At 45.4% G+C, this 12,128-nt stretch overlaps 1 long non-coding RNA gene across 1 annotated transcript; it reads left to right on the top strand.

The window, feature by feature from the left end:
• Positions 1-9,040: 9,040 nt before the first annotated feature.
• LOC142301298 (uncharacterized) lies at positions 9,041-10,168 on the top strand. The gene is made up of 6 exons (XR_012752745.1): positions 9,041-9,095; positions 9,190-9,261; positions 9,356-9,434; positions 9,524-9,610; positions 9,705-9,786; positions 10,103-10,168. It is a non-coding gene; the product is annotated as an uncharacterized LOC142301298 (long non-coding RNA).
• The last annotated feature ends 1,960 nt before the right edge of the window (positions 10,169-12,128 follow it).

Here is a 12,128-nt window from a genome sequence, read left to right as displayed (position 1 = left end):
TTCAGGCTTCTTAAGTCTTTAAATGCATGCTCTGCACACTTTTACAATTCTCTGATGCCAGTGACGAGAGTGGACGATCATATGAGTACAAGTATGAGATTTGTATTCTTCTGGCCACATTCTGATTTGATGTGTCCAGCCTCGGTCACTTTCTTTTCATTGAGCATGTCTGTTCAGCACGTGACCACATCTATGTAAATCGCATACTTACAGCTTCTAACCTCCCACTGTCACCGCCAGCAGAACTCAGAAGTCTGCAGTCACAGAGAGTGACACATGGAGTGACTGCAGGCTCATCACAAACTTGGACAACCCCTTCAATGCTCCTAACAACATAAGTAAAAACATAGTAACCCTTAACTGGTCAGACGGCACAAGACTTTATTAAAGAGATTGTCCACTACTTTAACACTGATGGCCTTTCCTTAGGATTGATCACCAATGTCCGATTGGTCAGGATCCGGCACCTGGCACGCCAGCCAATCGCCTGTTCTAGGTGCCGTGCCGCTGGTGGTAGGTGGCAGGAAGTGCTCAGTTCTGCATCTGCTCCATCTTCTGATAGTGGCAGCAGCCTCTTATTAAAATCAATAAAGCAGAGGTGCAGGACACTATCAGAGGGCAAAGCAGATCCAGAAATATGCATTTCCAGCCACCTGCACCAAGACCAGCTGATCAGTGGGGGTCCCACTGCGCTCAGATCAGAAGCAATGCGCAAGTGAGACCGAGGCCTAATGATGGGACATAGTATCACAAATAAACATTTACATTCACATACCTTATAGATGATGTTGTCTCTGAGACATTTATTTCTATCCTTAACCTTGTCCTGACGCCATGATGACTTTTTACATTCACATCTCGTCTCTGCAGATTTCCATCTTCTCCAGTCTTCTGCAGCACACACCGGCATGATACTCCTAAAAAAAGCAGAATGATTATAATACTTCTATTTAAAATTATCTGCCCTACACTGTTATCCCAGAATAAATAATGACCCCTCACTGTGTTCTCTGCACAAACTATGACCCCCACACTGCCCCTCTTATGGTACATGCCCTCCACAGTGCCCTCTCTTTTCCATACTGAGCCCCTTCACACTGTCCTTTTACACTGTGTCCCTTCATATTACCCAGTTTTTTTGCTGTGATCTCTCATCACACAGCACTCCTCGCTATGGCCTCACTGTCCTCCCATTCTTCCCATCTCCATACCGTCCCCCTTCACTACTCAGTCTCTATTCTATGCCCCCTCACATTTCTCTCATCTTTTACTGTCTCCTCACTACCTCCTGCGTGTCCATACACTTTGCCACCTCACTCCCCATCCTACCCACTTGCTCCGTATACTATGTCACTTTTTATTCTGTGTCCTCAAAATTTCTTTCCCGTTTTCTCCCTATACCATGTCCGTATACATTCCAACAATCGCTCCACATACTATGTCTGTATACATCACCACTCATCCTCTCTTTCCCCACACATGACCCTTCATCCTCTCTCTCCCCACACATGACCCCTCATCCTCTCTCTCCCCACACATGACCCCTCATCCTCTCTCTCCCCACACATGACCCCTCATCCTCTCTCTCCCCACACATGATGCCTCATCCTCTCTCTCCCCACATATGACCCCTCATCCTATCTCTTCCAACATATGACCCCTCATCCTATCTCTCCCCACACATGACCTCTCATCCTCTCCCTCCCCACACATGACCTCTCATCCTCTCCCTCCCCACACATGACCCCTCATCCTCTCTCTCCCCACACATGACCCCTCATCCTCTCTCTCCCCACACATAACCCCTCATCCTCTCTCTCCCCCACATATGACCTCTCATCCTCTCTCTCCCCACACATGACCTCCCATCCTCTCTCTCCCCACACATGACCCCTCATCCTCTCTCTCCCCACATATGACCTCTCATCCTCTCTCTCCCCACACATGACCTCTCATCCTCTCTCTCCCCACATATGACCCCTCATCCTCTCTCTCCCCACATATGAGCCCTCATCCTCTCTCTCCCAACACATGACCCCTCATCCTCTCTCTGTCCACACATGACTCTTCATCCTCTCTCTGTCCACACATGACTCCTCATCCTCTCTCTGCCCACACATGAGGCGTCACTTACTTGGAGGAGGCTGTGCTCTGTGACCTTAGGTGATTATACCACTATTTTAGTGTTTCATTGTGCCGATTCTGACACTCTGTTAATGTAACTTAAATTCTATGTTTCACCTATCGGTCTATACTATTTTGAGCCTTTGCCTCTCCTCCCTGCAACTCACCTGCTGCTTTGAGGCCGGTGGCCTAGTGTGTTGTGGAATTCTAACATGATGGTTACCTTGCTGGTTGTCATTTTCTGCTGATTTTACTTCACTATTATGGCATGACCTTTAGCCACACTCTCCAGCACTTGACACTATTAACTGTGTTTTGTATTTACCAATTTATTCATATTTATTCCATCGCCTTTGAATTCCCTTTCACTATACCCCTTGCCTCATTATTACATTATATTATTGTTATGATCCCCATACGCCATGCAGGTTTTTGACGCCTTTTTCCAGTCAACAGCCGTGTGTTTTATTATGTGTATAATTTTATTATGTATTAATAAAGATTTAATATTCAAGTGACCTTCTAGTTCGGTTTTCTTTTCTTTTTTGGTATAGTACTCCTCCATACTGTGTCTATAGATACTTCCCCCTCCCCACCTTCTGTCTCCTCATACTGTGTCTATAGATACTGCCCTCTCCCCATTCTCTCTCCTCCATACTGTGTCTATAGATACTGCACCTCTCCATCCTCTCTCCTCCATACTGTTTCTATAGATACTTCCCCCTCCCCACCTTCTGTCTCCTCATACTGTGTCTATAGATACTTCCCCCTCCCAATCCTCTCTCCTCCATACTGTGTCTATAGATAATTATCCCCTCCCCACCCTCTGTCTTCTCATAATGTGTCCACTGATAGTTCCCTCTCTCCTTCCTCTGTCCCCTCCTTTCTGTGTCCATAGATACTTCCACCCTCTTCAGTGTCACTGTCTTCAGCTCCACAGTGGAGCACTTATCATCAGTGCTATCTGCCGCCTCTGCGCTGCGGTCCTGACTTTCGGGTCAGCAGTGTGATCAGCTGACTTGATCACATTACAGCCATCGCTCTGACCCGGAAGTCAGCGCCGGAGGGCACTGCTTCAATTGTCCTCGCGTCTGAAAGATACAAGGATAATTGATCAGTTGGAGCCGTGCGCTGCAGTTTCTATGATTGCTGCTGTCAATGTGACAGCTGCACTCAGAGAACGGCGGCTCCCACTACAGGGCGGCAAACATGTCTGCCAGGGAGACTTTATCTGTGTTGCATCAGGCAGCGCGACAGCACCCCCATGACAGTTGCGCCCGGGGCAGATGCCCCGCCAGACTCCCTACATACACCTCTGGGTAGTAGGACTGCTACACTCATAAAGGCTGTTCACTAAGTGCAAGGGCTGAAAAAAATTAGAGGGGGAAACTGAAATACCCCCTGGAAGACTTGTAGAGGAGGGCCTGTGACAACATCATTTGACCATTTTTAAGGAATGGGTCTCCTACACTCCCTGACAGAAGTTCTGTCGCTTATCCATGTTATGTAAATAAAAGCTTATAACCTGACTTTAAATTCATCCATTGGTTTTTATAAATTACTCTTTTGAAAGCTGAAACCCTCCCAAATTTGGTTTAGGTTCTGAAAATAAAGTTGCCGCAAAGCTGAAATATGAAGATGAAAGCATCCATTGGGATTTGAAGTCTCACGCTTACACATGCAAGGCCACCAGCTTACCACTAGACCATGGAAGGGACATGGGAAATACAGCTTCCGATACTTCCCTTGATCCTATAGCCATAACGGACACAACAGGGCAAAATTAAAGAAAGACACACAACACCTGCTCTTTCCATTCAGTTGAAACAGATAGGCATCACCTTAGACCATTCAACTAGCCAATTGGACCATAACACAGCAAATATCTCGGAGCGTCGATTAGGATATGAAATCCCAAGCTCACACATGCAAGGCCACCAGCTTTCCACTAAACCATAGAACGGACATGGGAAGCACAGCTTTCCCTACTTCCCTTGATCCTCTAGCCATAACAGACGCAACAGGGTAAAATAAAAGAAATACACACGATGCCTGCTCTCTCCTTTCAATGGAAACAGATAAGCGACATCATAGACCAGTCAACTAGCCTATTGGACCATGACACAGCAAATATCGAGAAGTGTCCATTGGGATTCAAACTCCCAACCTCACACATCCAAGACTACCAACTTACCACTAGACCATGGGAAGTACAGCTTCCCCTACTTCCCTTGATCTTATAGCCATAATAGACTCAACAAGGCAAAATTAAAGAAATACACACGACGCCTGCTCTCTCCATTCAATGGAAACAGATAGGCGTCATCATAGACCAGTCAACTAGCCCATTGGACCATTACACAGCAAATACGCAGAAGTGTCCATTGAGATTTAAACTCCCAAACTCACACATCCAAGGCCACCAGCTTACCACTAGACCATGGAAGGGTCAAAGGAAATACAGCTTCCCCTACTTCCCTTGATCCTATAGCTATAACAGACACAACAGGCCAAAATTAAAGAAATACACATAACTAGAGATGAGTGAACCGGCAGTGGTTCGGCTTGAGTTCGGTTCGCCGAACGAAGGTCTCGTTCGAGTTCGGTTTGGCGAACCGATTTGGCGAACCACTCGAACCGCATAGGAAACAATGGGAGGCAATCACAAACACATAAAAACACCTAGAAAACACCCTGAAAGGTGTCCAAAAGGTGACAAACAACTCACAACACAAACACATGTGAAAGTGACAAGAACAAATTCTCATGCGAAAACTAAACAGCTTGAAGAGGAAAAAGAGGACGAGACACAGATATAGGCATGGCATGCCCTTCTAAAATCATGCAAAACACCGCAAGGGTTACTCCAAGCGGAGTCTCCCTTTTTTTTCCAAAAATTGGGCCACACAGACACCCACCCCTTCAGTGGCAGCACTTGTGCCCCAGTTGTACACTTCACAGGTAGATTTGCATCAAGCACATTCAAAAATATGCCATCCTTAACTGTCCCCAGGATGACACCGTGGTAGGTTGTAAAGTCTTTGCTGATCCCAGATCTGTTAATCTTGGATCATTTTTAGAAACAGTGTAAGCAAGGGTTACTCCAAGCGGAGTCTCCCTTTTTTCCAAAAATTGGGCCACACACACCCACCCCTTCAGTGGCAGCACTTGTGCCCCAGTTGTACACTTCACAGGTAGATTTGCATCAAGCACATTCAAAAATACGCCATACTTAACCGTCCCCAGGATGACACCGGGGTAGGTAGCAAAGTCTTTGCTGAACCATGACTTGTTCATCTTGGCTCCTTTTAAAAAACACATCAAGCAATGGTTACTCCAAGTGGAGTCTCCCTTTTTTCCAAAAATTGAGCCACACACGCACCCACCCCTTCAGTGGCAGCACTTGTGCCCCAGTTGTACACTTCACAGGTAAATTTGCATCAAGCACATTCAAAATCCACAAGCATTTACTCTCCCCAGGATGACATAGGGGTAGTAATTTCCTTGTGGATCCATGACTTGTTCATTTTGATGAACGTTAGTCTGTCCACATTGTCACTGGACAGACGCGTGCGCTTATCTGTCAGCACACACCCAGCAGCACTGAAAACACGTTCAGAGACAACGCTGGCAGCTGGACACGACAAAATCTCCAAGACGTAAGTGGAGAGCTCTGGCCATTTTTCAAGATTTGAAGCCCAAAATGAGCAAGGCTCCATTTGCAAAGTCATGGCATCGATGTTCATTTGGAGATACTCCTGTAACATCCTCTCCAGCCGTTGACTATGTGTCAGACTTGTTGTCTCTGGTGGCCTTGCAAAGGATGGTCTAAAAAATATGAAAAGATTCAATAAAACTGCTGTTACCAGCACCAGATACGGTGCTGCTGGTACGGGTAGACTGTTGAAGATGACGAGACCGTCCCATGTTTGTCAAGTTACAACTGGAGGATTCACTCCCTGCACCACGGTTGTTTGGTGGAAAAGCCGAGCTAAGATCGAGGAACAGCTTTTGCTGATACTCCTTCATACGTGCGTCCCTTTCTATGGCTGGAATTATGTCACAAAATTTGGACTTGTACCAGGGATCTAATAGTGTGGCAAGCCAGTAGTCATCATCACTTCTAATTTTGACAATACGAGGGTCATGTTGGAGGTTGTGCAGCAAGAAGGCGCTCATGTGTCTTGCGCAGCGATGCGGACCAAGTCCACGCTGTGTTTGTATCAATATAAAGTAAAGTCTGGCTCACTTATCAAAAAGTAGGTGCCTCCGAGGAAATATCGCAATACAGTAAAGAACAAATAACTCGGGCACACAAAAAGTTAAGAGTCTGAGGCAGAGTAGTACTTGAATTTCAGTTTGCTTGTTTATTGATGCAAAGGATCCAAAATGAAAATTCCTAACGTTTCGGCCTTCACATACAGGCCTTCGTCAGAGAAAGTCTATGATATAGATATACAGAAAGAAAAAAATTGAATTAGTTGTTATACAAACAGAGTAATGTACATACCAAATATGCTCAATATAGGAGTACATCATTAGGGGCAAAGAACACAAAACAATATCTACAAGCTTTTAATACTGATAATTAATCTATGATGAACAAGAAGAATCCACATAGTGTATCATAGTGATCTGTCTTTGAAAAAATGTCCTCTAGAGGAGGTAACGGAACAAATGACCGCTATACAGGAAAACCACCCTAAACAGAGTTATCGTCCGGTGACGACATTCTGGTTACTCTAGATGTGACAAGTCTTTACACAAGCATTAATCATCAGCAGGGTATTGACGCTGTTGATTTATTCTTGGACAAGCATGGTGGACTATCCCCCCATCAAAAAAAGTTGGTCATTGACCTTTTGACAATAGTGTTACATAATAATTTCTTTCTGTTTCAAGATCAATTTTATTTGCAAATCCAGGGGACCGCCATGGGATCAAATGTAGCACCACCATATGCTAATATCTTTATGGCGCATTTCGAGGAAACGTTCGTCTATTCTCATCCTATGTTCTTGGCACACGTCGTCATATGGCGCAGATATATAGACGACATTTTCATGGTTTGGCATGGTGACCCTTCTGATTTGAGTACATTCTCTTCTGATTTGAACAGCTGTCTACCCAATCTTAAGTTTACCTTACACTCAGACCAACATAAGATCAATTTTCTCGACGTACTCGTCTTGAAATCACCTGATGGCACTATTTCAACTGATCTTTACACCAAATCCACGGACAGGAATAGTTTGCTACACTACACCAGTGCTCATCCTAGTCACATTAAGTGGGCATTACCATCTTCTCAGATTAAGAGGGTGGACCGCATTGTGTCAGACCCCGACATACGAGAAAGACGTCGGGCGGAAATGAGTGCTAAGTTTATAGCCAGGGGATATCCTCAGAACGTTGCGACACCACAGTCTACTATTAGACGATCAAGTCCGGTTCAAGGCCCTAGAGCCACCTTTGTCGCAACCTATCATCCCTTTCAGGCGCAGGTTAAGGGGGTTATCCTGAAACACTGGTCGCTTTTGGGCCAGGCTTATCCCAACATTTCTGAGTTTCAAAACAGACCTCTTTTTTGCAATAAGCGTCCAAAAAATCTGAAGGACACTTTAGTGCGGGCAGATATTGGCTCCCAGCGGAAACAGGCATTACAATTGACACTACAGACAGCCCGTACTGGCACTTATCCATGCTTGCATTGTATTCAATGTTCAAATGTTACAAAGGGGAGTACTTTCACCCACCCCCGTACCGGTAAGATCTTTCATATAAAAAACTTCTTCACTTGTGATTCAGCATATGTTGTATACTTGATTAAGTGTCCCTGCGGTCTCGGATATGTTGGGGAGACTACCCAACATATCCGAGACCAAATAAGTAAACACAAATCGACCATTAGGTGTAAGCAGACATTACTACCCATTCCCGCACACTTTCTACAGGCAGGTCACACGGTAGCACAGCTACGCTACCAAGTTTTGGAACAAGTACCTCAACCCAGGAGGGGGGGCAATAGGGTGCAGAAGCTGAAAGAACGGGAGGCATATTGGATTTTTACATTACAGACATTAGAACCCTTGGGATTGAATCGGGAATATGAGATTTTTTACTAAATCAATATGCCCTCTATTTTCACATGGTTTATTCTTATTTTTATCCTTACTTTTATTCCTTTTATTTTATTATTTATTCTTTTTTTAATTTTTCTTCTTTTTTTCTTCTTTTCAAACTATTCACCCTTTTTCAGATACAGCTCTATTTTCCCTTTTTTTTCTGTTCCATTCTTTCAAATGCAGTCTCTTACTCTTCTTTATTTATAATCCTATTTTTCATTGCTATTGTGTCCTATAAATCTCTTTACAGTGGCGCTATGTACATTATATTTATCTAATTATCCTATGTCTTTTTTCACAGGCGCTGTAGTTTTTCCATGATCTCGTCACGGCACTGAATATCCTGTCGGCACCATTCACCTGGATCACATGGACGTTTGTGTGCCCATGCATGCGCGGTCTCGGCCGCCTTATCGGCCGGTCTGCGCACGCGCCCGGCCCACTCCTCCTATTCAACATTCACATGCCGTGGCCGCCGCTTGCGCATGCGCTGATCGGCCCCTTGGCCCTTCAGCGCATGGGTGATCGTGCGTTCCACGATCACTGTTTGCGCTCCAGCACCCTCATTTCCATGTCTGCATGTGCGTCCTGGTCCTGCCAACACACACGCACGTGGACCGGCTGTGGCCGCCGCTCGCGCATGCGCCGAGGATCACAGAGGGTTCCTCCGCGCATGGGCGGCGTGCGTGCCGCGGGCTGTCCCTGCGTTTCACAGGCAGGATTTCCTGTTAGAGCTGGCACACCTGGGCCATTAGGCACCTTTAAAAAGCGCACTCCTCACTTCCTAGAGGCAGCATAGGAATTCACATGGGGACCGGCCACCACACAGGATTTTATCCACTCAAGGTACAGACGGTTTACTTTCTCTTTCTCCTCTGGCTATGACTGTGTATAGTCTTTATATCTATCCTCATTATGATCTGTATATATTTTCCTTTAGGAGTCCGACTGATTTTCCCCACAACATCATATGTTGATGCATTAATACCTAGCCTTATCTAGCAAGATAAAGGTTTGTACTTTGACATGTCATATCCCTGCTGTATTTCATTGCAGTTGCATTCATAGGGGCATATACTTATTTTGACATATTCCTTTATCTACAGACCATATCATTTGGTTCTTCCACACCTTAAGGGTGTTGAGCACACACCGTGCCTTACTACATAATATTTCTACCGTCCGGTATGTGCCGATTTTTCAAGTTCATACTTTTTCTTTTGTAACGTAATATTAACACACTGATCAATTGTTCACATTGATTGATTATACAGGTTATCATACCTGAAACGTGTTGCCTCTGAATATAAGGGCACTCCCTACACCAGCAGTTTTTTCTGCACTATATGTACGGCAACTGGGTAGGTACACACTGATTTATTTATTCTTTGGATACATTCCCCCATAATACGATGTACTACAGATATTATGGCTTGTCATTTTCCCTTTTCATAGTGTCTTACAGTGGACTCCACTTCTCTAACGTGACTCTTACATCATTTGTTTGCTATCAGTTGTACCATTGATGTCAACAGAGGTATCCCCTACTTATCTTTACCTTCAGAACTGTACACTGCTCCTCATTTCCCCTTTTCCATTTCTTCTTCTAGTCTTTCACACTTTTTTGTCTCTTGTTCTTTTTTCTCCCTTCTCTTTTCTTTTTTCTTTTTTCTTTCTCTCTTCTTTTTTTCTCCCTTGTTTCTTGCTTCTTCCTTCTTCTTTTTTCATCATCTCTTTGCAGCTCATATGATCCTTCCCTAGTCATTTACCATTTTTCATATTTTGACTGTACTCTCTGGTATAGATTTTTTCTAAATTGTCCAGCCGGATATTTGACTACCTTCTATTTCTAGGTATCCTTTTCTTTTACACGGAGATTTCGTATATTGTATACACACCGTTTTCTCTACAATCATATAATAATAATAATAATAATAATTTTATTCATTTATATAGCGCTATTAATTCCATAGCACTTTACATACATTGGCAACACTGTCCCCATTGGGGCTCACAATCTAGAGTCCCTATCTGTATGTCTTTGGAATGTGGGAGGAAACCGGAGTACCCGGAGGAAACCCACGCAAACACGGGGAGAACATACAAACTCCTTGCAGATGGTGTCCTTGGTGGGATTTGAACCCAGGACCCCAGCGCTGCAAGACTGCAGTGCTAGCCACTGAGCCACCGTGCCGGTATGTCTCATTTATTCCTGATAACTCTGTTTAGGGTGGTTTTCCTGTATAGCGGTCATTTGTTCCGTTACCTCCTCTAGAGGACATTTTTTCAAAGACAGATCACTATGATACACTATGTGGATTCTTCTTGTTCATCATAGATTAATTATCAGTATTAAAAGCTTGTAGATATTGTTTTGTGTTCTTTGCCCCTAATGATGTACTCCTATATTGAGCATATTTGGTATGTACATTACTCTGTTTGTATAACAACTAATTCAATTTTTTTCTTTCTGTATATCTATATCATAGACTTTCTCTGACGAAGGCCTGTATGTGAAGGCCGAAACGTTAGGAATTTTCATTTTGGATCCTTTGCATCAATAAACAAGCAAACTGAAATTCAAGTACTACTCTGCCTCAGACTCTTAACTTTTTGTGTGCCCGAGTTATTTGTTCTTCACGCTGTGTTTGTGGCATAGAGGTGCTAACCGTTCTTTCTTCCTCTGACATCTCCCCCCAACCTCTTTCAACTGAAATTTGAGCAAGGTCTCCCTCATCCGCTGAGTCTTCCATGTCCATGGACAGTTCGTCCTCAATTTCTTCATGTTCTCCTGCACCTTCCTCAACATTTCGCCTGCTACCATGCGCCCTTGTTGAGCCCTGTTTCCCATGGTCCCATGCCTGCCGCGTTGGTGATGATGAACGTCTGGACCTTGGTGATGTTGTTGTCTCTTGCGCATATGAATCCTCCTGTAGTTCCTCCCCTTCCTGTTGTCCCACCCCCTGACTCCGAATAGTGTTTAGCGTGTGCTCCAGCATGTAAATGACTGGAATTGTCATGCTGATAATGGCATTGTCAGCGCTAAACATATTTGTGACGCCCTGGGCAAGCCAGGGGTCACAGGTCACAACACCACCACACCCTACACCCCAGTTAGGAACACCAAGGCTAACCTAAAATCCTTGTTGCCTTCCTCCAGGGGCTGATGTCCACACCTGGGGGTGGGCCAGGCGGTTGGCTCCGCCCACCGAGGAGTTCACAGCCCTGGAGGTGGGAGAACCAGGCAGAACAGCTAGGGAAGTGAAGGAGTAAACAGTAAGAGTAGAGACAGTTAAAAGGAACGGTTTGTAAAGCCTGAGGCTGGTCCGGGTGTGTCCCCCGGACTGAGAGACAGCGAGGTCGGCAGACGGCGGTGACTGTCTGCAGGGGTGACTGCTTGGAGGTTGCTGGAAGGACCGCGGACGGGTGGTGGCCCGGCGGTGCCGGAGCGGTATACGAAGAGCAGTCAGCACCAGTGGCAGGGGCCTTTCCGATCCCGGCAAGGCTAGGGATTTGCCAAATCCGTTAGTGAAGGGGACCTCTGGGTCTCCCAACAAGCAAGTCCCGATTGAAGGCAACAGTCCAACCGTTACAGAGAGACACCGCCACCGCCAGGGCACCAGTTTCTCAGGGCCAGCGCCTTTGGGCAAAGTAGGGCTCCTCCGGCCCATATCCAAGCCGGGGAGCGGGTTACTGGTGGGAACCCATCGAAACCATCATCATCTTAGGTGCAGGAAAAGGGACCGTCAACTACTGGGGAAAGCAAGTGCAGCCGTCCGTGGGAACCGTCTTTCCAGCCGCGTGTTTTACCGAGAACTGTGTCATCGTCTCAGGCTGAGTGAGTACCACAGTGCCGCAAGGCACAGCGCTGCACCCGCG

Source organism: Anomaloglossus baeobatrachus, chromosome 4 (assembly GCF_048569485.1).
Source record: "Anomaloglossus baeobatrachus isolate aAnoBae1 chromosome 4, aAnoBae1.hap1, whole genome shotgun sequence".
Taxonomy (NCBI): domain Eukaryota; kingdom Metazoa; phylum Chordata; class Amphibia; order Anura; family Aromobatidae; genus Anomaloglossus; species Anomaloglossus baeobatrachus.
Note: the sequence above shows the minus strand (reverse complement) of the source record. Positions and strands in the feature narration are given on the sequence as shown.